The sequence below is a fragment of the Eleutherodactylus coqui genome, chromosome 4 (genome assembly GCF_035609145.1).
Source record: "Eleutherodactylus coqui strain aEleCoq1 chromosome 4, aEleCoq1.hap1, whole genome shotgun sequence".
In the NCBI taxonomy this organism is placed as follows: Eukaryota; Metazoa; Chordata; class Amphibia; order Anura; family Eleutherodactylidae; genus Eleutherodactylus; species Eleutherodactylus coqui.
The window spans coordinates 300587972-300615707 of record NC_089840.1 but is presented as its reverse complement, the minus strand read 5'-3'; positions in this window follow the sequence as shown (position 1 = coordinate 300615707).

The window sequence follows — 27736 nt, the reverse complement described above, 5'->3', positions numbered from 1 at the left end:
CTGTGTGTGATGTGTATAAAGCAGAGCTGTGTGTGACACGCATGTAGCATAGCTTTGTGTGATGCACATGTAGCAGAGCTATGTGTGACACACATGTAGCAGAGCTGTGTGGGACATGCAAATAGCAGAGCTGTGTATGACACACATGTAGCAGAGCTAGGTGTTACGTGCATGTAGCAGAGCTGTGTGTGATGTGCACATAGTAGAGGTGGGTGTTACATGCATGTATCAGAACTGTGTGTGACACACATATAGGAAGGTAGTGTGTACACCCATGTAGCACAGCTGTGTTTGAAGCGCATGTAGCAGAGCTTTGTGTGATGCACATGTAGCAAAGCATTGTGTGACATGCATTTAGTAGAGCTTTGTGTGATGCACATGTAGCAGAGTTGTGTGTGTGATGCAGATGTAGCAGAGCTCTGTGGGCATGTGATGTGCATGTAGCAGAGGTAGGTATTACGTGCATGTAGCAGAGCTGTGTGTGCACATGTTGCAGAGCTGTGTGTAAAGTACATATAGCAGAGCTGTTTGTGACAAGCATATAGCAGAACTGTGTGTGATGTGTATGTAGCAGAGCTGTGTGTGACATACATGTAGCAGCGGTGGGCGTGCACCAATCTAGCATAGCTGTATATGACGTGCATTTAGCAGAGCTTTGTTTTACACGCATGTAGCAGAGCTGTGTGTGACAACCATGTAGCAGAGCTGTGTGCATGTGACGTGCATGTAGCAGAGCTATTTGTAATATGCATGTAACAGAGCTATCTATTATCTTTCAAACAGCATAGAGATCACGTCATCACAGTTCCTAAACCAGCAGGTCCTAAAACAGCCATGTGCTTACAACTCTAATCCCTTTCACTATCTTACATCAGTAAGTGGTGCACTGCGCCACCAGAAGCACTGCTACTATAATTTCCTAATAATTACTAGTACATTTATACAACTCTATATGATTTATCAATATTAGCGTACTCCAATAATTTTGCACGATATGGGGAGATTGTGAACCTCTCAGTGTAATAGACGCCCCCTTTGAAAATTGTGATTTTAATAATCTGAAATGGCACTGCATCTATATTTATTCCCAGTGACACACCTAGAAGAGATGGGGCCCCATAGTAAAAACTTAAATCGGTCCCCCATTATGATGTCCATCTTTGCCATGTTTCCCATTCCATGTCCTTTAAAATGATGCTTGGATCAATTCTCCACCTCCTTGTTTGCTAACAATTCACTCCTACCTTTGATTAAGGTTAGGGTCCTATGTATGTCCTCGCTAACCAGTAGCAAAAGGGATGGTACAATCAGTGTCGGGACCCCCTCTCTCCATGGGTCCCATAGCAGTCGCATGGTCTACCTCTATGATACGTACGCCACTATTTATTCCTTTTGAATGAAGATAACTCATTTTCTTTCTCAGTTTATGGGCAAGCAGATTCCTCTTGGCTCTTTGTCTTCTCGGTAGCCTTGATGTGGATGCCTGGTCAACAAATCGTCATGGCTCTGAAAGTCCATTACTTTCTGATGATTGGCCACGAGATGCCCTTCCGCCACCCAGTGGAAGTATCTGATCAACGGTTCCATAATATACTATTGGTGTTCCTCGCCTTGTACTGTGTTCAACCACTTCAAGACCATTGAACGACTATAAACGTCCTGCGGTCCTGAAGGGTGCATGGAGCGGCTCCATGGCTGCTACCAGCTGTTTTTGACAGCTCACAGTAACTGCCACAATGAGAGTTAACTGTTTTAGTGCTGCAATTAAAGCTGACCGCACATTTAAACAGTCAGTAAGACGGTGGGAGCCATTCGGCACTCCATCGGCAGCACATGCAGTATGATCGGAGGGTGCTGGTGGGCTACCATGGCAGTCTGGAGCCACACATATAGATGCCTACCAAGTTTGGCCCAGGGCAATATCAAAAATTGCTATATATGAATTATTACAGTATCTAGAATGAACAATCAAATGATCACAAATTCAAGTCCCCGATGGGGGCTAAATAAAAGTGCAAAAAATTATTTTATGAAGTTTTTTTTAACAGTTAAAAATGTTGCATTTTCGATTCCACCCGTTTTCCCATTTTTTTAAAAAAAGAAATGATTTAAAACCTCAGATATTTGGTATCAGTGTGTACTAGAGATGAGCGAGCATACTCGTCCGAGCTTGATGCTCGTTCGAGTATTAGGGTGCTCGAGATGCTCGTTACTCGAGACGAGCACCACGCGGTACTCATCTCGATTAAACGAGCACTGACCATTGAATTCAATGGAGCGGCAATACAGCCGGCTCTATTGAAAGCAATGGGCTGCCGGCGTACACGGGATGAATTGTCGGGAAGGGCTTAAATATATAAGCCCTTCCCTGCAATTCATCCAGAAATGTGTAAAAATAAAAAATATATACTGTATATACTCACCTTGTCCCGGCAGACGGAGTTCAGCGCGCCGACCGCATATTAGCACTAACTGCTTAGGTTAACCAGCGCTGCTGATTAGAGCCACCTGATTGGCCCTTCGGCACCACGTGACTACACAGCATGCACGCGCATTGCCTTCAGCAGCCGTGCACTACACACTACAGTTAAGCAGACGTGCACTACACACTACACTTAAGCAACACGGGGTTAGGTTTAGGGTTAGGTTTAGGTTTAGGGTTAGGGTTAGCTAAACCTAACCCTAAACCCCACCCTAAACCTAACCCTAAACCTAATCCTAAACACTAACCCTAAACCTAACCCTAAACCCTCAAACTAACCCTACACCTAACCCTAAACCCTCAAACTAACCCTACACCTAACCCTAAACCCGAAACCTAACCCTAAACCGTAACCCTAAACCTAACCCCGTGCTGCTTAAGTGTAGTGTGTAGTGCACGTCTGCTTAACTGTAGTGTGTAGTGCACGGCTGCTGAAGGCAATACGCATGCATGCTGTGTAGTCACGTGGTGCCGAAGAGCCAATCAGGTGGCTCTAATCAGCAGCGCTGCTTAACCTAAGCAGTTAGTGCTAATATGCGCGCCGGCCTGCAGTGGGTGTGAAGGGGGTGTGAATCAGACATGCCCCTGATTGGCCCAGCGCTGAGCCAATCAGATGCAGATCTCACTCACACCCATTCATGAATTTATGAATGGGTGAGTGAATGCTGCCTCTGATTGGCTCAGCGCAGCTCTCAGCTGAATAACAGCAGTTCAGCACCACAGTGCAGGGGACAGCAGGAGAAGATGCGGCTGTGCCCAGCAGCTGAAGGGAGGTGAGTATCTATTTTTTTTGTTTTTTAAATCACTTTTAATTCATTTCCAGGGAATGGCTTATATGTAAAGCCCTTCCCTGAAAAAGAATTCAGGTGTGCCAGCGGACCATTGTCTTCAATGGAGTCACCGGCAGCAGCAGCGGCTCCATTGAAGAGAATGCCTGCATTTTTATTCTTTTTTACACTAAAATCTTTCTTTTTCAGGTAAGGGCTTATATTTTTAAGCCCTTCCCGAAAATTCATTCCACGCTCGCCGGCAGCCCATTGCTTTCAATGGAGCCGGCTGCATTGCCGGCTCCATTGAATTCAATGGGCTAACATCGTTCTGCTCTGCCACAGCTGTTACACCTGTGGCAGAGGAGAACAATCGTTATGCTGACAGTGGGGGGGGGGGGGTCTCACTCTTGCCACTATTGTGGCTGAATAGTGAGACCTCGGAGCCCAAAATGCAGCCCTGCATGTTGCTCCTCGCCTGCCCTATCCATTTCTGTGTTTTTTTACATGACTTTGGTGATTTGCTAAGATTTTCACAAATGAAAACCTTAGCGGAGCACCAGTCATATACAAAAATGCTTCAGTCGCCCATTGACTTCAATGGGGTTCGTTACTCGAAACGAACTCTCGAGCATCACTGAAAGTTCGACTTGAGTAATGAGCACCCAAGCATTTTGGTGCTCGCTCATCTCTAGTGTGTACGTAAAAGTCCAATCTTTTAAAATATCACAACATTTAACCCGTATGGTGAAGGCCATAAGAAAACAAAGGATGGAATGCCAGTGGGGAATTTTAAAAGCGGTTTTCTGCTGGTATGTTTTCTATTGGAAAGATAAGAAACTTTGTTTTGGAAATAGCTATAATTCAGTTGTATGCTGCTGTAAGCGGTTTTGTACAGTTGAAAGCACTGACAGGTTCCCTTTCAGCATCCCTGTCTTCTGCACTGTTGTTGCTGGTGATAGCAGTAATAATGTGCGTTTAGTTCTAGTACCTTGTTCTAGTCTAGTGTGTTCTTGTCAATGCAGTCTTCTTCCTTGGTTTTATCTGCTAATCCTCTGTATCATTTTGCCTTGGTTCATTATTTTGCTTGCTTGTTTGGCTTCTTGTGAGGGTCTTAGTGTCCTCTTGTTCTCAGAGACAGTATTTCAGACAGGGTTACCAGTAATAATAACTAAGATCTACTAAGGAACAGTGATGTCTGGTATTAGTGTAGTGGCCCAGAGTTAATGGGGCCCCTCCGTAATGTTAAGTGTTTGTCCTGTGCGATGGTATTGTCAGCATCTTCTATGTGTATGCATTTGATGTGCATTGCACCTTTGAAGCATTGAATGGGTTAATGTCTGGGTTATGTCTGAGAAATGTGTCATGTTGAGTGTCATGTGACCTTGTGTGATATCATAGAATCATATAATGGTAGAGTTGAAAGGCACCTCCAGGGTCATCAGGTCCAACCCCCTGCTCAGTCCAAAATTGCTAAATCATCCCAGACAGATATCTGTCCAGCCTCTGAAGTCTTCCATTGAAGGAGAACTCCTCACCTCTCGTGGCAACCTGTTTCACTCATTGATCCCCCTCACTATCTAATATCTAATCTGTGTCTCCTCCCTTTCAGTTTCATCCCACTGCTTCTAGTCTTTCCTTGTGCAGATGAGAATAGGGCTGATCCCTCTGCACTGTGAGAGCCCTTCAGATATTTGTAGACGGCTATTAAGTCTCCTCTCAGCCTTCTCGTCTGCTAAACATTCCCAGATCCTTTAACCGTTCCCCATAGGACATGATTTGCAGACCGCTCACCATCTTGGTAACTCTTCTCTGAACTTGCTCCAGTTTGTCTATGTCTTTTTTAAAGTTCGTTGCCCAGAACTGGACCCAGTATTCCAGATGAGGTCTGACTAAGGAAGAGTAGAGGGGATAATGACCTCACATGATCTAGACTCTGTGCTTCTCTTAATACATCCCAGAATTGTGTTTGCCTTTTTGGCTGCCTCATCACACTGTTGACTCATGTTCAGTCTATGATCTATTAGTATACCAAAGTCTTTTTCACATGTGCTGCTGCTTAGCCCAATTCCTTCCATTCTGTATGTGCTTTCTTTATTTTTCTTGCCCAGATGTAGGACTTTGCATTTCTCCTTGTTAAATACCATTCTGTTAGTCGCCGCCCACTGTCCAAGCTTTTCTAGATCTTTTTGAATCCTCTCTCTCTTCCCTAGTGTTAGCTATTTCTCCCAGCTTTGTGTCGTTGGCAAACTTGATCAGCTTCCTCTCAATTTCCTCCTCCAGATCATTTATAAAAAATGTTGACCAACACTGGGCCTAGGACAGAGCCTTGTGGTCCCCACTTGATACATTCTTCCACTTGGATGTGCGGCCATTTATGACCACTCTTTGAGTACGATCACTCAACCAGTTGTGAATCCACCTAAAAGTTGCCTTGTAAATCCCATATTTGGTCATTTTTACAATACGTATGGTATGAGATACTTTGTCAAATGCTTAACTAAGGTCAAGATAAACTTGACCTTAGTAAAGCATTAGTATATATGTGTTTGGAAGGGGAATGCAGGTGTTCGGAGATTTGGTGTGAGTCCTGCAAGAGCCTGCAAGCTAGCCAGTGAGTGAGGAGTTTACCCACACGCAGAGACTGCCTTATCTGTCAGTGTGTGGTGGAATGGAAGAGGCCAAGTGATTCCCTGTCGTGTGGCCTGGCATTACCACGTCTGGGATGTCCCGGTGCTACCACTAAGTAGCTGGTGAGGAGAGGGATCGCTGCTTGGCATATTCAGGCACAGGAAGTGTGAGTGTGTACCGGTAGAGAGTTGGAGAGAGAGAAAGAGAGTTGCCGTTAGCGGGATCACACAGATAACTCGACTGTGGATTATCCGAATTGTCCAAGTATCCTCCCTGTCACACCACCTTCTCGCTGTATCTGTGCCATTCTACTGTTGAACTGTTATCAAAAGTTACAGTAAACGGACATTACCGACCATTCCAGATTTTGTTCAGAAAGTTATCCTTGTATGCGGACTAAGTTATTTCCAATGACAAGCTTCATAGCAGATGACAGAATGGTGGCGTCACCAGTGACAAAGGACAAAGGACATTAAGGTAATTCTTGGTTACTATTCCCCTGTGACCTCCCTCAGCAGTTACTTAGTCGGATCCCGAACTACCCCCAGGGAAGGAGATGGTAGAGCACCGTGACAATGCCTGTATCTACCTCACTATCTCAGACACTGCAGGGTGGAGTTATGGAGTCACAAACAGGATGATTCCTCCGCGCCTTCATTAAAGAGATGGAGAAAAACTGCCTACGACATTTCTGCAAACACGGAAGTCTGTGCCCGTGATTTCCTACGCATTGTTCGATTACGTCTGGTTCCAGCCATCTGAGAAAGTTACAGAATCAAAGCTGCGTCACCTACAAGGAAATGCAGAGTAAAGGAGACTTTAAACTTCCTCCCTATGTGGCCAGGATGCATTATTCCCTGAAGAAATTCGGGTGGTGTTGATGGATAAGGTAGAACTACCTAATTTACACCTTTTTACAGAAGGTAGGAAAGTCAAAAGAGAGGCCCAAAATGATGTCCAGGCCTCTTCTTCCTTCACCACTACAGAACCTGCAAAACTTTTCCACCACTCAGTTCCCACCATGGCTGTGGGAAAAGTAGGGGTGGGCCAGCCCCACCACAGAGCAAGTACAAGAGCAGCAAGCTGAGGACTGCCCCAGGATAGGAGACGCCAATGCTGGTGAGTGAGCCTCTGGACATGTCCCAGCAGATTAGCTTGGGCACCCCTGTGGATGGTATGGCCTCTACAGCTCTTCACTGTGTCCCTGTGGGATACCCTCAACATCAACCCAGGTTCTACTGGGGTGATGAACCAGAGCTTCAGGAGCTGATAGAGAGTGTTTCTCCTATTTCACCACCAGCTGAGGAGAGATCAAGGGAAACACAGGACTGTGACCTTGTTCCTACCAAGGCTGTATTTTCTCCTTCCTCCCGCCATGGAGAGGCCTAGGAGGCTGCAACACTACTAAGTCCCAGGAGGATTTGTGGAGAGGCGGTAACCGCCATGGATTCTTGTCCATTGCCTAAACCAAGAAGTAAGGCCTGCACTGCAACCTTCAATGTACTCGTTTATCCGGAAATACGGGGATGCAAACTTTGGATTTTAATTAGTGGATGGCCGCCCCAGAGGACCTCAGGTGAGTCTGTGGCAACTGCTGAGCGGTGTCTCATTACCACCAGTGTGTCCAGAATCGTCTCCCTGTTTGGAGGGCTTGCCACAAGCCTGGCGGCGATCAGAAAGTGACTGCTTTGTGCCCATTCAAGAGGAGGACAGTCACCAAGAGGTGAGAGTGTTTATGCGCGCTAGTCTGTCATTATGCTCATCTACCGGAATACGGTCATGGAGCAGCAATGCTTCGCTGACCGGCTTTAGCATGGACTCAGAGGCTGAGGAGCCCACTGTGTCATCCAAGATGGTTTGGTTCTGCTCCACTACACTCATTGTAAAAAATATCAAGCAACTAGAAGTTGTCAGAATTGGATTAATATCTCTGTGTGATTGTAACGTTGATATAAGTGATTACAACATCTGAGCAAAAGGACCATTCATTGTGGAGAACCGACCCCTTATAGGTAGGCTCTAGTACCCTGTTGTACCACCTCTAGCTTGGATACAAGATGTGATACGGGCAGGCATGGAGGTTCTAGTACCCTGTTGTACCACCTCTAGCTTGGATACAAGATGTGATATGGGTGGACATGGAGACTCAAGTACCCTGTTCAGCCCCTTTAGCTTGTATACAAAATCAGATACAGGCGGGCATGGGAGTATACATTCTTTATGTGGTATCCTGCAACATATCACAACATATTTGCTGTAACAGAGCCTCTAGATCGTGCAAACTCATAGGCTGTCGAAGTTGGCATCCAGATGGCCACGTATATGTTCTATCGGTTCTATATCTGTCAACCGGGTGGCCATGGCAGTATGACAATGTTGTGAGGGCTTCCTGTGACTCCCTTGTGTGTGTAGCCGGGCATTATCCTGCTGACTTTTGGAAGCCGCCATGAGAGGAACACATGTGGCTGCAGGATGTCCTGAACATATCGCTGAGCTGTCATTGTCCCTTGTACCACTACTAGGAGCGACTGACTGTCATATGCAATGGCCCCCCAGACGATCACATCAGCAGGGGACAGGATTGAGGTGCTCACCCCGAGGTTTACAGACATGAATACGGCCATTGTCAGTGCCCAAACTAAGCCTGGATTCATCGCTGAAGACAACCCGGTTCCTCTCTGTAGCGTCCAGTTTCATTGTTCACAACATCAGTGCAAACTGAGACAATGGTGAGTGTCAGTGGCTGTCCATGTAATGGGAGCCACAAAACCAAATTTCCTATCTCTGGATTGCAGACAATGAAACAATTGAAGCTGAGGATGATTGTCGGACGATCAGACGGTCCTCTCTACTGGTGGTCTGTAGGGGGCGTCCTGAGCCTGGTCACCTTGTGTGCCCCCATCCACTCGTCCCAACACCTCCTAATAGTCTGGTCCGGTGGTCCTCTCTACTGGTGGTCTGCAGGGAGCATCCTGAGTGCGGTCACCTTGTGTGCCCTCACACATTCACTGGTCCCAACACCTCGTAACAGTCTGGTCAGATGCTTCTCTCTGCTGGTGCTCTGTCGGGGCGTCCTGAGCCCGGTCATCTTGTGTGCCCCCATCCACTGGTCCCAACACTCTCTAACAGTCTGGTCAGATGGTCCTCACTACTGGTTGTCTGTAAGGGGGTCCTGAGCCCAGTCACCTTGTGTGTCCCCACACATCCACTGGTCCCAACACCTCCTAACAGTCTGGTCAGATGCTCCTCTCTACTGGTGGTCTGTCGGGGGCATCCTAAACCCGGTCACCCTTGTTCTCCCATACATTGGTCCCAACACCTCCTAACAGTCTTGTCAAATGCTCCTCTCCACTGGTGGTCTGTAGGGGGCGTCCTGAGCCCGTTCACCTTGTGTGCCCCCATCCACTGCTCCCAACACCTCCTAACAGTTTGGACAGAACAACCGGTGGGGGACAATTCATCGCTACGACCATCCAGCTTCTCACATCCCAACGCACCCCTCTCAGACTCTGGTTTAGGGGTTTCTCTTTTCTGCATCATTGAGGCATCTAGTGGTCAACAAGCTCTGCAAGTGGAAGAAGAGGTCACTACACACAAGGAGCCTCTGAGAGCTAAGGGGGGAACCACCATAAATTTAGGGCCTCTGGTAAGAAGACCGTCCATCTAATCACCATAACTCTCATCAACTACAGATCTGCCTGAGATGCAACTGCAAGACGGATTCTGCAGCAAAACATTAACTAATGGCTGCATATTTTTTTTACAAAGAGTGGATTTGTCCGGGGAGTTCTGGGAGACACAGATACTACCCAGGATAGCCACCGCTAAAGCATCCAGTTGGCGTCATTACAATCCTACGCTTCTCTATCTAAAGCAAATAAAGATTATTTCGCATAAGGAGCACCTAATTCCATTAATGTCTCTACATGTTTTCAGTAGTTTGCTACTTTGATCTAATTATAAGACCTCCTGCCCTGAGGGAGAGATCAAATCAATAGGGCCACAGGCAAAGTCTATGGCTGTGCTATTAAACTGGTATAGAAATCAATGGGAACGGCAGAGGGGTCATGACGGGGCTGTGGGATTGCATATTACAAGCCGCTCTCATGTGATATATACTGGATCGGGACTAATCGGCTCTGGTACATGGTCGCGGTCATTGGGGATTACTAATGTGGTTGTCTTAGCACAATCTCTGCAGCCCGATCAGACTGGGTCTTCTAGTATGTTATTCTGCAACACCGCAGCACTTCAGAACAAAACCCAGGCCTCCTGAGCGTGCGAGTCTGCATTACCAGCATTGTTTGCAACGCAGCAAGTACATTCAATTTCCATAGCCGGTAACACGTGCCAAGAAAGGACACGCAGCGGGGGGTTGTGCACATAGTTCATGTAAACCATGTGAGCGGCACAATACAAGTCTACGGGATATTAGTACTGAGTATAATGTGAGTGTCTCAGTAAGAGAGACCAGGTAATCTGGTAGATATGATAGCTTTTAGTGGCTAACAAAAATACATGATATTACAGCGAGCTCTCCAACCTACTCAGGGCTCTTCCTCAGGCATAATGGCATAGATAGAAAACACACACACACATACATACATGCATACATACATACATACATGCACACATATGACAAGGCACATACACACACATATGACAAGGCACATGCATACACATACATACATACATACACACACATACACACACATATGACAAGGCACATACATACATACATACATACACACATATGACAAGGCACATACATACACACACATACACACATATGACAAGGCACATACATACACACACACATACATACACACACATGCACACACATATGACAAGGCACATACATACACACAAACGCAAAAAACACACACATACACACACATATGACAAGGCACATACATACACACATACACACATATGACAAGGCACATACATACACACACATACACACATATGACAAGGCACATACATACACACATACACACATATGACAAGGCACATACATACACACATACATACATACATACATACACACACATACACACACATATGACAAGGCACATACATACACACAAACACACACACATACACACACATATGACAAGGCACATACATACACACACACATACATACACACATACACACATATGGCAAGGCACATACATACACACATACACACATATGACAAGGCACATACATACACACATACATACATACATACACACATACATACAGTACATACACACACATACACACATATGCCAAGGCACATACATACACACAAACACACACACACATACACACACATATGACAAGGCACATACATACACACACATACATACACACACACATACACACACATATGACAAGGCACATACATGGCGGGATTGATTTGTACTTAATACCAGAACAGGATGAGCAGAGGAGTAAATACTTAATCAGTTCACTGATAAGTGATGTGACAGTTTTCTGGTCTCTACATTGGTGTTGGGGGGTCACCAGGCCAGCGTGTTATCTCTGCTGTAGACTTCTCGTATTCTCCAATGATGCATGAAGCCACTTCAGATATTAATTCCGGTCTTGAGAGTCAAAGATGGTTATAAACTTGTACTCCCAAATTCTTCTGTGACGTTGAGATCTGAAGATGCCTTCTAGTATCGTATCTTTCATATGCGCTTGGAGTCCATTACGGGAATCGGCTGACGGGATCCCTTTACAAAAACGGATTGGAGAATGTTTAACTCTGTGGTTGTAATGGTAAATGATATATGTGATCCGTTCCCCTCGGGATTCTCCTGCTGGGGGATCGGCTCATTATAGATCTATATAGCGCCCTCTTATTGAAGCATCTGACTGAAGGTTTAAACATATTGGAGGGATACTGATCATCACGGCAGCAAAACCGAACAAAACTCAACCATTCCAATGGCTTCGCTTTCACCAGCGGGATTCTCGAGCGTTAATACGACATGTGAGGCGGATGGGGCGGGGCCTCTCTTCCCGACGTTTTTTTCAAAATGGCACACAATAGCGCAGGTTGAATAGTCCAAAAAAGAAAACCCAGGTTCATGCGCTACTACGCTCCCATGTGGAGTGAGGTCCGACGCGTTTCGAGCACTTCAGCCCTACAGCTGTACAGACAGATGCGTCAGCCGCCCCTCCATGTGATACAATTCTGTCTGCAATCACTGCTAGCAAAGAGTAACAACCTGTAAGACCGAAGAATGCCATCCGTCGGTAGTGGACGCTCACACTGGGTACTGCCCATACAGCAGGGCGCTCCGGAGCTGCATGCAGCGTTCTGCTACAGACTCTCGCAGCATTAACAGTAACTAAGCCAACTTTTATTTGGCTTTATTACAGCCACAGTTAAGTGTTGCAGAATGAGAATAACATCGCCCCTAAATGATCCTGCAACGAGCCCTCTGGGTTTTGGGACTCGGCTTCTTTTCCTTGCTCTGATTGTTAATCTGCGGTGTAATAAGCATTAATATCCGCGGCAGAGCCGCCCGGAGATGGAGATCATTGTGTGCTTTACTGAGAGCTGATTGATTGAGAAGTAAGTGATTTTCCTGTTGACAGCTTAAATATGAAGCTTTATTAGTCCTACCTTCAATAAATGCTAATTTGCCGCCCTGCACTATGTAATTCACTTTCTCTGCAGTCTGTAAACAATACGGGGTGATGGAAGAAGCTGAAGCGGCAGCGTTTTATGTCCTGCGGACGGGAGATATTGACACAGTGACCCCTGGTGGAAAGTAAGCGAAGTGTGAAGAGCAAGGGCTGTGGGGCGAGCTCACCGCCAGCCCTGCACATAGTATATATGTATCCCGCACTGACAGATGATAGAAGTCTACCCCCCCCCCCTAACAGTACCAGAAATCCAACATGGATGAATGATTCGAGATTTGCTCCATGGGACCCGTTATCAGGAGAACAATCCGGAATCATTTAGGGTGCGAAAATTAGAAAAAAAAACTAAAATATTGTGATTGCATAAATGTTCACACCCAAAAACGAACACTTTGTCGCTGCGCCCTCTGACTTTATGGCGGCACTCAGTCTTTTCCGGTCGGTGTGCACCAGCACGGCACATCCTGACTTGGCAATCTCTGCCTGCTCTTCCTTGTAGAGGCTCTAAGGGCTCCCACCCACTGGCGATATTTTCTTTCTTGGGCTGCGAGAGCACGAGAAAAATCTCGCATCACAGCGCAAGAAAGAGGCCAGTATAGAACCGGCATATCGCAAGTGGTTTCAATGGGGCCAGTGACAGCAGCGCTAGCGCCATTGAAAGCATAGGGAGAATGGCGGGGACTTCTGCCACAGCTGTCACAGCTGTCATAGCTGTGGCAGAAGTCCGCGCCATTCTATTCTATTGCTTTCAATGGGATCGGCACTGCTACCGATCCCATTGAAATCAATGGTTTCAGCCAGCCCTGCGGAATGATTATCGTGGAAGGGCTTGAAATATAAGCTCTTCCCCGATAATCATCAATAAGTGTGAGAAAAAAAATTAAAAAAAATTATACTCACCTCTCCTGCTCTTAGCCGCGTCCTCCCACTGGCTCCGCGGTACTGCTATGAAGCTCTTTCAGCAGTCGGGGATTAAAAATCCCCGCCTCCTGAAAGGGCTGTGCAGATTGGCTGAGGGCTCAGCCAATAGCAGCTACTGCTTAGCTATTGGCTGAGCGCTCAGCCAATCGCACATAGCTCTTAGCTATTCATTCATGAATAGCTATATCTTAGCTACTCATGAATGAATAGCTAAGAGCTATGTGTGATTGGCTGAGCGCTCAGCCACGGTCCCCACGGGGATGAAGGAAACTCCTGCCACAGCTGTTACAGCTGTGGCAGGAGTCCCCGGCATTCTCCATCTTTCTTCAATCGGGCTAGCACATCCCCCACAGACAGAACACGTCCTCCACAGACAGAACACGTCCCCCACAGACAGAACACGTCCCCCCCACACAGAACACGTCCCCCACAGACAGAACACTTCCTCCACAGACAGAACACGTACCCCCTCACACAGAACACGTCCACCACAGACAGAACACGAACCTCACAGACTTCTGGAAGGCGGGATGGAGGTTCTGGTAGAACATGGCTGGGCTTGGATGTTCTTGTTAGAAAAGGCTTCCATCTTGTCTTGCCCCTTCCCCACAGCCCAGACGTATGAAGAACACAGAGATGGTTGTCACATGATTACACAACCAGGACTTGTCAGAAACGCCTGCAGCTCCTTTAATGTTGCTGTAGATCCCAATTGTATTCTGGTATGTTGATCAGTTTCTGAGAGATGTTCAGTTCTTGGTGATGACACTGTTCGGCCATGAATCCCATTCTTGCTGACAGCCTCCCCTGTGTCCTATGGTATGTGTAACGCCTTGGAGATGTTTTGGCCTCCTTCTTGCTGACGGTCTCCCCTGTGCCCTATAGTACATGTAGTATCTCAGACAAGTTTTGCTCCCCTTCTCCTGACTGACACCTTCCAACAAACAGACCCCTTTGATATTTGTAAGATCTTTACCGACCAACTAAGAAAATGTCAAGAAAATCCTCCTAGTAGAGCCGAACTTTATATGTGGACCCAGAACCCCAGTAATAATAACAATAACCTGTATTTGTATAGCGCCAACATATCCCGCAGCGCTTACATAGACGGGGCATACAGAAAGACAAAAAATACTACAAGTAATGGGGTGAAACAGAAGGTAAAGGGGCTGGAGATGTGCACAGTATGGCGGAGATATGCACGGTATGGCGGAGATGTGCACGGTATGGCGGGTGGAGATGTGCACGGTATGGCGGGGTGGAGATGTGCACAGTATGGCGGGTTGGAGATGTGCACGGTATGGCGGGGTGGAGATGAGCACGATATGGTGGAGATGTGCACGGTATTGGGAAGATGTGCACGGTATGGCGGGGTGGAGATGTGCACGGTATGGCGGGGTGGAGAGTGAGGGATGCTATACACAGACAATGGTCAGACATTTAGCCGTGTGACGGCAGAATCGGTATGACTGCAGGAGCGGTTTATGATGGCTGGCAGGGATTGCAGTCAGTAGGTCAGGGAGCATGTTATCAGGCGGAGTACAGAGGGGTTTGTTTAGGGAATGCGGTGTGCCTCCCTGAAGAGGCGCGTTTTTAGAGCACGCCTGAAGTTCTGCGAGTCCTGGATTGCCCGGGTAGCCTTTGGTAGTGCGTTCCAGAGGACCGGTGCTGCCCAGTAAATGATGGCAGCGGAGTGCTGACTACTGTCTATCAGGAGGCTACATGTGATTGGCTGATTCCCAGATATAAGGGGTGTGAACACTTCTGCAACCACATGACTTTAGTTCTGTTATTTCCCCCCCCCCCCCCCCCAGAAGCTGTCAGTTAGTTCCCCCCGGTTGTCCAGATAACGGGGGACCGGAGGGGAGAAATCTGAGAGGGTTCATCTTTGTCAGATTGTGTTACCGGCCGTGTAGAATTTTTATATCCGCTGTATATAATGCACCTCCCACAGATATGCTCAGCACATGTCAGCCATCAGATATTATATACACATAGCACTGTGCACTATGCGGGACCCTTACACAAAGTCCATCTATTATCTCATATCCAGGTATTGCCATCTATGATATCAAGCTTTATCCGTAGCTCAGATGACGCAGCCGTCCTCAAACCCCCCCACTCATCGGGGTATATATATATATATATATATATATATATATATATATATATATATATATATATATATATATATATATATTGTGAGGGATTAGCGTTTAGGATCGATAGCAACCTGGGCATAAGCAGTCAGAGACAGTGACACTTACGATAAAGTCTTTAGTCCAGGCGTGGCCTGGGTTTATTTCCAAGCAAACAAAAGCAAAATACAGGCCTTAACATCAGGCAAACATAACGTAAATCCTGCTCGTCTGAGCACTTACTATACATGCAGCGTCCCTGTCTACACACTGGTAACACAAATGGCTCCTGCACACGGCCAGCCAGGACTCTCAGACCTGCAGAGGTCTCAGCTCTCCCCCTGGCCCTGTAGGCCCAGGCTTTATAAGGCCTGGTACCAGCCCCATCTGGTACGTGGGAGTGACCATCCCACCCTTCGCTTTGACCACTCCAGGAAAAGCCGGCCCGGATTATGTGGCTTGGAGCCACTTACACACTACAACGTGTTAGTAGCTTAATGCTACTAACACTATACTGCCGGCTTCCTCCACCGAGCCCAGGCTGCTCGGTGGCACGTATCTGCCCAAGCGCTCCCCAAAGCAGCATAGGAGAGCATCCTAGGCGAAATATACCTGCCCTCCAGCACCTTGCCGGTCACCGTCTCACAATATATATATATATATATATATATATATATATATATATATATATATATATATATATATACACACTCATTGTCACTCATCATCAGTAACATCGCTCCCCCAGAAGGAGTAAGTATACACTCAGTGTTAAACAGAAGAAAGCAGACTGGAGCGCAGGACTACATTTATTACATATACAAGTCATACATGCAAAAAGAAAAGAAATAGCAACACCCAGAAGCGTAAGAACACATCAGATCAGCCCCCCCATAATGCTAGGAGTCCCTGAGAGCCGAACACAGAGATGTATATGAGGTGTATCCAGTGTAACAGTCATCACTGCATCCCCAGTATAACCCATCCGGGAGGGAGAAGCGCGGCTCACAGATAGTGCAGAGAGGTGTACACACCTAGAAAGAGGACAAAGCCCCCCAGGGACCCCGGAATGTGGGGACTGGACCCATGAGGCACAAGCTCTACCCCTTAAATGGTGTCCGTGTAATTGAGCTCACCTGCCAGTAATCCTCGCCCCCGTGGAAACACCCGACACCTTCTCACAACATCCTCCCTCATTGAGAGCAGTGCATCATATGTGAGGGTGCACCAATATGGCGCCCAGTCAGGTTCATGCACAAATGCAGTTGGGTCACAGAATAAGAATACTATTGATCAAACTGTCCGGCAGTCTGTCTCGCAATGGGGACATAATGGCGCACATGTGGAAGACGCAGGAGAGCCGAGGGCAATGTACAGCTTTCACGGAGCGATGCTTCATCAAAGGGAAAAAGACATCATATCCATAAAGAGGCAGCTGGAACGCCACCAGCAGCGCCGCAACCGCCGCCATGCGCACCGTCACACTGACAGACGGACAGGAAAAATGGACTACAAGCAATAATAAAAAAGTTCGCAAAACAAGTGCCCTTGACAGCGATCTCTGCAAGAGAAAGAAGGGGGAAAAAACGTTCAAATGTGACGAGTGAAGAAGGTTATTGAATAAATAAATATACGTGATGGCGAACGGCGAACAGTGAACGCACACGTGGTTCTTTAATGCTGCGATATCGCTGCGTTTTTTTTGTCAATGCGACTTTCTAATGTTAAAAACACATCACAAGTTGGTGCTTTGTGATTTTTGTGCATAAAAACATTACCAGATATAGAAAAAGATTCTTCTAGAATAAGTCTGCAGTCCTCCCGTCCGTAAATGTAGAGCGATGTGGGAATCGACATTCTTCTCTGAACAGAAGCAGGACGCTAGAAAGGAGAAAATAACATGAATAACTCCAAGCTAAGCATGGTGGGGCTGCAGGACCGATGGGAAGGACAGGCACTAGTTCAGTCCCTCAGGGAGCAGACTATGCGGAAACACCCCCTCTGTGCCAACAATCTTCTGATGCCCCCCGATGCCGCAACTAACCATCTCAGTTCCCCGTGTCTTAGGTCCAATCGGATCACATCCATGGAATTCCCTAACGTGCCGCGGTGTCGTTTTTAATGAATGCACATCATGGCAGTGTTTGGCCAAGACTAGATCACGCTCATGGCTCCTCGTTCTTGTTTTTAGTTCTCTCGCAGTGAGACCTGTGTACATTATATTGCACGGACAGTCGCCTGATAGATGGCATTGGCAGTATGGCAGGAAATCTATTGGCGTATTTCAAACGGTCTTGTACCATCAGCCGACTGAAACTGTGAGGTTCGTAATATGTTCCTGTTAAGGACCGCTCCCGGTCACATAACTTTTCAGGTCAAGAGGTCCAAATTAGAACCATATCTGGATGCATCCCAGAAACCAAGAACTAGACACTGAGACAGTTGTCAGTTTCCTCAGATACGCGGAGATGAACCACAGCAAGTATACTGGTTCTCTCCTGGCATAAGGCGAGCCGTACTGAACATTTATTACCCTTTTTATAGCTTTTAAGAATACAGGAAAGGAATGTCTCGACAGTCACAGCAAACATCTCATTGGATTAGGCAGAGATTATGAATTATGCATTGTTCGGCAATCGCATAGCATGAGAGTCTATGAAATGTCCTTCAAAATATCAGTTTATCCGGCGTGTCTGGTTCTTCCCTTGTGATTTAGATGGTCGTAGTGTCTTGTTAGCACAGTCAGTTCCTTTGTCCAAACCTGGAGGCGTGGGGGTCTGATAACAGCCCATCAGGCACCCAGACTTGGTTTCTCAGAAAAATAGAAACAGATCATGAGACACTGTACCGTACCTCCTGCCCTAAGCTTATCTCTGCTTTGAATTATTTGTTCTAGTACACACAAGCCTATTCACATCTTATAATGCTCCATTTTGTATCTAGCGTCCATTTTGAGACAGATTCTTTATTTTATTACACATACTTTCTCATTCCTACATGTGACACAACTCCCACATGCGAGGCAGCCCACCCGAGGGGTCTTGAAGTAAAAACGTTTCTCGGTTTTGAGATGTAGCGGTTATGAACCAAGATGTCACGCAGATTTCTACCATGTTATCAGTCATTGTTGGCCCATCGGTAAGACCTGTGCAAGAAAGGTTTTGGTTCCTTATTAGGGTGCAGCAGCTCTGATCTGGGGGAGTTTTGCTCTCCAGTAACCCCTATGTATATTTTTTGTGACTGCATCCCCTTTGTTTAAATCTATTTGCCAGGTCTCTTGATCGGGACGCAAATTTCGAGTCGCTTGAGCAAATATGCCTGATCCTCAGGCATGTCCCGCTGGGACGGCCTGATAGTAGATGGAATATGTGAGGATGAAGCAGGACGGCTTGCGATAAACATCCATCTGTATAACATTTGACAAATTTCTCTCCACTACTTTTATCAAGAAAGTCGATGTATGAATAACCATACCGACTTGTTAGTCTGAGGTTGTAATCCTCTTGGTTAAGACACTCAATGAAATCCAACAAACTTCCCTTCGTCTCCTGCCAAATTAAGAATAAATCATCAATATACCTAAGGAAGAGGATGGCCCGATCAGCAGCGCCCCCCCCCCCCCCCCAAGGATTTCCCTCTCCCAGAAAGCTATGAAGAGATTGGCATAGGATCTTCTAGAAGTACCCCGTTGGACTGCTTCTAGCTTGGATACAAGATGTGATACTGACAGGCACGGAGGCTCTAATACCCTGTTCTACCACCTCTAGTTAGATACAAGACGTGATATGGGTGAACATGGATGCTCTAGTACCCTGATAAACAACCTCTAGCTTGGATACAAGATGTGATACGGGTGGTCATGGAGGCGCTGGTACCCTGATGTAGTGCCTCTAGCGTGGATACAACATGTGATAGAGGTGGGCATGGAGGCTCTAGTACCCTGTTTTGCCACCTCTAGCTTGGATACAAGATGTGATACAGGCAGGCATGGAGACTCAAGTACCCTGTTCTACTGCATCTAACTTGGATATAAGATGTGATACAGGCAGGCATGGAGGCTCTAGTACCCTTTGGGCCACCTCTAACTTGGATACAAGATGTGATACAAACGGGCATGGAGGCTCTACTACCCTATTGGGCCGAATCTAGTTTAGATACAAAATGTAATACAAATTGGCATGGGGACTCTAGTACCCTGTTGGGCCACCTCTACGTTGCATGCAACATGTGATATGGGGGGCATGGAAGTTCTTTTACCCTGCTGTACCCCTCTAGCTTGGATACAAGATATGATACAGGTAGGCATGGAGGTTCTAGTACCCTTTTGGGCTGTCTCTAGCTTGGATACAAAATAAGAGTCAGAAGTGGCGCTCCAGTGGAACAGTATATTGGCTGGAAAGTATATATATCTTTATATTAGAGAAAGATGAATGAACTCACCCCGACGCGGCCGGTCTACTGGAATAGTAGGTACCGGTCAATCATTAAATCAAAATATGTAAGATGTGGTCCAATCAGGAGGGCGTCATGAGAAAACTCTAAGCATATTATATGTCAGAGGGAATAAATATGTGTAAAGTATCAGAAAAATTCTCAGTGCTCTGTTGGAAGAAGAGATTTGTAGTTCCAAAATAAATTAGAACTTACTTGCCAGGGGTGCCCAATCCAATGGCACCCCTAATCCCGGAAGGCGTATTGTATAAACTGAGGAAATGGTATTTATGCATACATACATCTTATGAGGAAGGAGGGTTTACCTTTCTCACGTGCAGGCACCGGATTGCAGCGTCTTCCAGCCCCCATCAGTGACGCCGACTTCCGGCGCGTCCATGTGATGCAGGAGTTCTATAGAGAGCGAACTATGTGTTTAGAAAATTTATGAATTTGAGTTCCTTGGGCTCGCCTATGCTGTCAGTGCACAAAGATGGTATTACACAGGAAGAAATCAGAGTGCCCAAAAATGGCAGAGTTTCACCCCGCCAAGGACCTCGGCCTCGGCCCACATTTCTGCCATAGTCAGTTGTGTATTTGTGCCAGATAGATAAAACACCGTGATGGGAAGTCTTTGTGCACCCACAGTATAGGCGAGCCCAAGGAACTCAAACATGGTGTTACACATGAGGAAATCAGAGCGCCCAAACATGACAGAGTTTCGCCCTGCCAAGGCCCTCGGCCCACATTTCTACCCTAGTCAGTCAGTGTATTTGTGCCAGATAGATAAAACACCGCAATGGGAAGTCTTTGTGCACCCACAGCATAGGCGAGCCCCTGGAACCCAAGGAAAGTATTAAACATAAAGAAATCAGAGCACCCAAACATGGCAGAGTTTCACCCTGCCAAGTACCTCTGCCTCGGGCCACATTTCTTCAAAATTCATTCTTTGCATGTGTGAGATAGCTGAACAATGCAATGGGGAAGCCTTTGTGCACCCACAGTATAGGTGAGCCCCTGGAACCCAGGGACAAAATTAAACAGGAAGAAAAAAGAGTGCCCAAACATGGCAGAGTTTCACCCCGCCCAGGACCTCGGCCCACACTTCTGCCCTAGTCATTCAGTGTATTTGTGCCAGATAGGTAAAACACCGCAATGGGAAAGCCGTCTGCACCCTACCCAAGTCAGTCAGTGTATTTTTGCCAAACAGGTAAAACAACGCAATGGAAAATCTTTGTGCAGCCACAGCATAGGCGAGCCCATAAAACTCAAAGACGGTATTACACATAAAGAAATCTGAGCTCCCAAACAAGGCAGTTTCACCCTGCCAAGGACCTCGGCCTCGGCTCACACCCTCAGTAATCGTAGGCATAAAGTGGACTCGGATGCTAGTACAGCTGTGAATGTCTCTTTAAATCGGTAACGGTTGCTTTCATCGCTTCAAAGACTGGATGAACCACAAAGAAGTTCCACAGGCCATACCTGGCGCAGTTGATTCTTTTCCCCCGGGACCTTGGCCTCTGCCCACACCCTCAGTAATCATGGGCCTCAAGGGGACTCGGATGCTAGTGCAGCTGTGAACGTCTCATTAATGCAGTAACATTCCTTTTGTTTGGCCCAAACCACTGTCTCAGATAACGGATATCCAACGAGAGAAAATACATGTTGCACACCGCTGATCCCCAGACCCCAAGCAAGAGGAGGAGGTGGCATAATAAGGCCGAGACACCATGACCGAGGTAGGACCTGCAATACTCTGTGTAGGAAGTATGTGAGCGGGCCCTGGGTCAGGCTCAGTCCTAGTCTCCACCTTGTGTGATCCAAGGTGCCGTGAGTTACACAGCTATGGAAAATCCATGTGTCCCCACACACTTCATTCTGAGTAGGTGTCAGGTAGCTGAACACCGCAATGGGAAACGTTTGTGCAACCACAGTATAGGCGGACCCCAGTAACATTTCTGTAGTAAGAGTATAGGCGAACCCCTCAAACCTTTCAGTAGTAAGCGTATAGGTGGACCCCAGTAACATTTCTGTAGCAAGAGTATAGGTGAACCCCTCAAACCTTTCAGTACCAAGTGTATAGATGGACCCCAGTAACATTTATGTAGCAAGAGTATAGGCGGACCCCAATAACATTTCTGTAGCAAGAGTGTATGCGGACCCCAGTAACATGTATGTAGCAAGAGTGTAGGCGGGCCCCAGTAACATTTCTGTAGTAAGAGTATAGGCGGACCCCTGTAAAATTTCTGTACCAAGTGTATAGGCAGAGCCCTGTAACATTTCTGTAGCAAGAGTGCAGGCGAACACCTGAAAAAATTTTGTTACCAAGAATGTAGGCGAAGGCCGGAAAAATTAGTTAGATAACAGTATAGGCAAGGGCCAGAAAAATTGGTGTACCAAGAGTAGAAGTGCACCCCTGAAAAATTGCTTAACCGTGAGGGCAGGTGGAACCCATAAACATTTTTTAAAGATACAGCTCGCTGTTCCTTAATTTGTAACAGAGCCTGAGGCAGCCCTGTGAAAAAAAAAATTGGTTTCTTGTAAAGTATCAATACTTTTGAAACTTTGAAAAATTGTAAAAAACTTTTAAACAGAGCCTTTTGGGCTGCAGAAAAATTGGCAGTTCAGCGTGATGACATGCTGTTTTAGGAGGAGGAGTAATAATATCAGAGAGTGATTGACAAAGCTAATTCCCCCTTTTTTGTGGTGATAGAGGATGCATTATTCTCCTGTTACAGCGAAAAGAATCATTAGGTTCCGCTGCTTTCCGCCGCTGGAGAAGAGAAGTCTGGGGAAATCCAGCCTTTGTTCATCTTAATGAGTGTAAGCCTGTCGGTGCTGTCAGTTGACTGGCGGATACACTTATCCGTGATGATTCCCCCAGCTGCACTAAACACCCTATCTGACAAAACGCTAGCGGCAGGGCAGGCCAGCACCTCCAGGGCGTACAGTGAAAGTTCGTGCCACATGTCCAGCTTTGACACCCAATAGTTGTATGGAGCAGAGGCGCCACAGACGGTGGTATGATTGCCTACGTACTCCCTCACCATCTTTTTACAGTGCTCCCTCTGACTCAGCGTTGACTGGGGAGTGCTGACAGTCTTGCTAGGGAGCCATAAAGCTGGCAAAGGCCTTGGAGAGTGTTTCTCTGCCTGTACTGAACATGCTGCCTGATCCTCACACCTCCCCTGCTATTTGGCCCTTGGAACTGCGTCTTCTACCACTAACGCTGTCAGATGGGAACTTTAGCATGACTTTTTCCACCAGGGCCCTGTGGTATTGCATTACTCTTGTACCCCTTTCCTCTTTAGGAATGAGAGTGGAAAGGTTCTCCTTATACCGTGGGTCTAGAAGGGTGTACACCCAGTATTTTGTGTTGGCCAGAATCCATCTAACGCGAGGGTCACGGGAAAGGCAGCCTAACATATAGTCAGCCATGTGTGCTAGGGTCCCAGTACGCAAAACATCGCTGTCCTGACTACGAAGATAACTTTCAGGATCCTCCTCCTCCTCTTCAGCCCATACACACTGAACAGATGAGAGGCAAGCAGCATGAGTACCCTCTGCAGTGTGGCCAGCTTGCCCCTCCACCTGCTCCTGCTCCTGCTCTTCCCCCTCCTCCTCCTCCTCCAAATGCACTGAGATATAGGCATACTGTCATCCCCCATCTCCTGTTCCAACCGCAAAGCATCGGCCGTTATGCTTTGCAGCGAACTTCTCAGCAGGCAAAGCAGCGGGATGGTAACGCTAATGATGGCTGCATCGCTGCTCACCATCTGGGTAGACTCCTCAAGGTTTCCGAGGACCTGGCAGATATCTACTATCCATGCCCACTCCTCAGTAAAGAATTGTGGAGGCTGACTACCATTCCGCCGCCCATGTTGCAGCTGGTATTCCACTATTGCTCTACGCTGCTCGTACAGCCTGGCCAACATGTGGGCACGTCGTACAGCAGTCAGTGCTCTGGCAGCTGAAATCGACGTTGCAGGGTCCTCAGGGTGGCATCATCCGTGGTGGACTTGCGGAAATGTGTGCAGACGCGGAGCACCAATACCGTTGACAATCACCTTATCCCTGTTGGTTCTCCCTTTCAATAGTCCGCTCAGTCGGGTCGCTGCATTGGAGTCAGAAGCTTTGCTTGGCAACTGCACAGTCCTGCATACAACTAGCTGCAGGGTATGAAAATGTGGAGACACTGCTGATATTGTTGCACTGGGCTCGCCCTGTATAAGAGGGCATGAAATGCTATGAAACGGCGCCTCTCATAGGATCCTTCTACATTGTAGTTTGCTTGGCTCAGAAATTCCGAAACACATTTACTCTGTTTTTGATTTCTGTATCAGTAGTGGAAAAATCGTAGATTAATATTGGTTCAAGTCCAAAGGAATCCAGAGCTGTGTGCCCCCTGGAGATGGCAGAGCTACAATTGTATATGTGTGCTCAGTACTCGGGGCTGCAGAAGAGAAAGTTTAGTACAGTAGAAGATTGCTCCACTGATGGTTTAATTAGGTGGAAGAATTTCTCTAAGAAGCTTGGCTTCAGTTTAAAATAAGATCTACACCCACTGGGCGCAGCGGGAGCCCCGCATCCAATAACAAACTTTCTATGGATAAACGGCTCTGAACTCCCTACTTTTGGCTCTGACCCACAAGATGAATTTGGTTCAGATTTGTGATTAATTGTTCAGAATTCCAGTAATAAAACAGGAAGAAGCTTCATTGCACATTTGTGCTCCATACTGATCTAAGCCAGCAGCAAGAGAAGACGCCAATCATGTGTATTGTGAGAACTTCACAGAGAGAAGGAGGATCCATTCTTCCTCTCCTCTCTCTCTTCCTTCATTCCTTCCCTCCCTCCTGCGTTCCTTCTTTCTTTCCTGACTTTCTCCCTTCCTTCCTTCCTTCTTGCCTTTCTCCATACCTTCCTTCCTCGCTTCCTTTTTTTCTCCCTTCCTTCTTTCCTGCCTTATTCAATTCCTTCCTTCCTTCTTTCTTGCCCTACTCCCTCCCCTCCTTTCCTCTTCCTTCCTTCCTTCCTCTCCCCAGTGTCTACATCAGCATGCACACACCAACCATGGGTGTCATGACTCTCGCTGGAACACATAGATGGAGTCACTATTTCTTAGCGCACTGTGACTGACTTGTACTTTTCTTTCTCTTCGTCTTTACAGCATTAATTCTGTAGCACCCCCTTTGTCTCCAGGTCAGGAAACGCAGGGATAAAGTTTCTCTCTCTTCCCTGACATGTACACGTCGTCTTCACCTTGGTCGTCTGGGCTCAGTTGCCTTGTCTGCCAGCTTAGGGATACAGCCGCTGTAGCTGCTCACCTTTAAGACGGCCTACAACAGTTTAATTGACTGGTCTTTCTTTGCTGCAACACACCTCATTTTCCTATAAGCATGATGCCAGTCCTGCACCCAGAACATTTTCGATTTGCCTTCTTTGGTGCACCTGGGGAGGGGCTCTTTCTTCCAGAACTCACAGCGCCTGTCAAGCGCTTCCCCTGCCATGTCACTGGTAGGAGGTGGAGCTTAAACTTGGTGGACATCAGAGCCGCTTGTTCTTTGGAGGAAGCAGATAGCACTTCCTCCACTACTCTACACTGGAGAGGGGGTAGCAGGAGATCAGGGGAGCATATGTAGTGGCCCAGAGTTAGTGGGTGCCCCTCCATAATGTTAAATGTTTGTCTTGTGCAATCTTATTGTCAGTGTCTTATGTGTTGTATGCATTTGATGTTGGTAAGGAAGCCAGAGAAAGAGCGAGTTCTTGGAGTCTTCTTGCAAAAGGTTGTTGGAGTGAGGTTTGCAAGGGAGCCACACAGACACTGTCTGGTCTGTGGTGTCCAGAATGGAAGAAGCTGAAAGATATCCATCAGTTTAGCCTGGGCCTAAGCTACCCGAGATATGCCAGTGCCACTATCCCCGCCGAGAGAAATGGAGAAGGACACCTGAAGAGTGATGATCGGTAGAGAGTAAGAGAGAAAAAGAGAGTTTGCCGGAAGCAGGATCTCACAGATAACTGGGACTGTGGATTGTCTGGATTACCCCAAGAGTCCTCCCTGTCACACCCCCTTCTGAGAGTGTTACTGTTATTGTTGGAACTTTGTTGGAATTAGGTAAATGGACATTACCGACTGTTCCCAGTTTACTTAGAAAGTTATCCCTGTGTGTGGACTACTTTACTTTCACCTCAGGATTCACTGTAGAGGATGGAACTGTGGCGTCATGAGTGACAATAGACTGTAAGGTAACCGCTAGTTACTTCTCCCTGTGACCTCCCCCAGCAGTAACGTGGATGGGTTTGGGCTACCCCCAGGAGAGGAGATGGCAGAGCCACCGTGACAATACTCCTCATCTACCCTGCCATCTTCTCGGCTGGGGGCCCGCTCCTCGGACGTGGCACAAACAAATTTTTCATTTCAGCTGTTCCATAGCTGTAAATTCACAAGCAAATGTGGTCCAAAATCCACACGATTTTGTGGAAAGTTTCTGCTGCAGGTTTCGTCTTTCTCCAGATTTGCTGTGTAAGTTTCCTACTTCAAATCTTATATGTATAAATGAATCCTAAATTGTATTCGCAGTGAAGAAGTAATGACATATGACAAGTCGGGGGGGGGGGGGGAGGGGGACATACCATAGAGGCAGTAGCTGTGGGTGCCTTGTAGAGAAGGGGTCTCACCATGGTTAGTAGATGCCTGCTTTGCTGCAGTGTGGCAGAACCTCTGAAGGCCATAAGTGGATTTGATTTATTACCAAGCAACAGAATAGGAAATTACTAGAGATGAGCGAGCACCAAAATGTTCGGGTGCTCATTACTCGGAACGAACTTTTCGCGATGCTCGAGGGTTCGTTTCGAGTAACGAACCCCATTGAAGTCAATGGGCGACCCGAGCAATTTTGTATTTCGCCAATGCTCGCTAAGGTTTTCATGTGTGAAAATCTGGGCAATTCAAGAAAGTGATGGGAACGACACAGCAACGGATAGGGCAGGCGAGGGGCTACATGTTGGGCTGCATCTCAAGTTCACAGGTCCCACTATTAAGCCACAATAGCGGCAAGAGTGGGCCCCCCCCTCCCAACAACTTTTACTTCTGAAAAGCCCTCATTAGCAATGCATACCTTAGCTAAGCACCACACTACCTCCAACAAAGCACAATCACTGCCTGCATGACACTCCGCTGCCACTTCTCCTGGGTTACATGCTGACCAACCGCCCCCCCTCCCCCCCCACAGCGCACACCAAAGTGTCCCTGCGCAGCCTTCAGCTGCCCTCATGCCACACCACCCTCATGTCTATTTAGAAGTGCGTCTGCCATGAGGAGGAACAGCAGGCACACACTGCAGAGGGGTTGGCACGGCTAGGCAGCGACCCTCTTTAAAAGTGGTGGGGCGATAGCCCACAATGCTGTACAGAAGCAATGAGAAATAGAATCCTGTGCCACCGCCATCAGGAGCTGCACACGTGGGCATAGCAATGGGGAACCTATGTGCCACACACTATTCATTCTGTCAAGGTGTCTCTGCATGCCCCAGTCAGACTGGTAATATGTACTGTAACAGTAACCGCGTTGGTGGTAATGTGGTGGTGACTGCGGACCTAGTAGCGCGGTTTTATTTTGTTGGTTTTCGGAATGTGGCCAGGATTAAGTGGGCCGTGGCGGGGGGATGGTGGGGGGGCTCTCTTGTAGTGTCGGTAAAGGTGAAATTCTTGGACTGCCA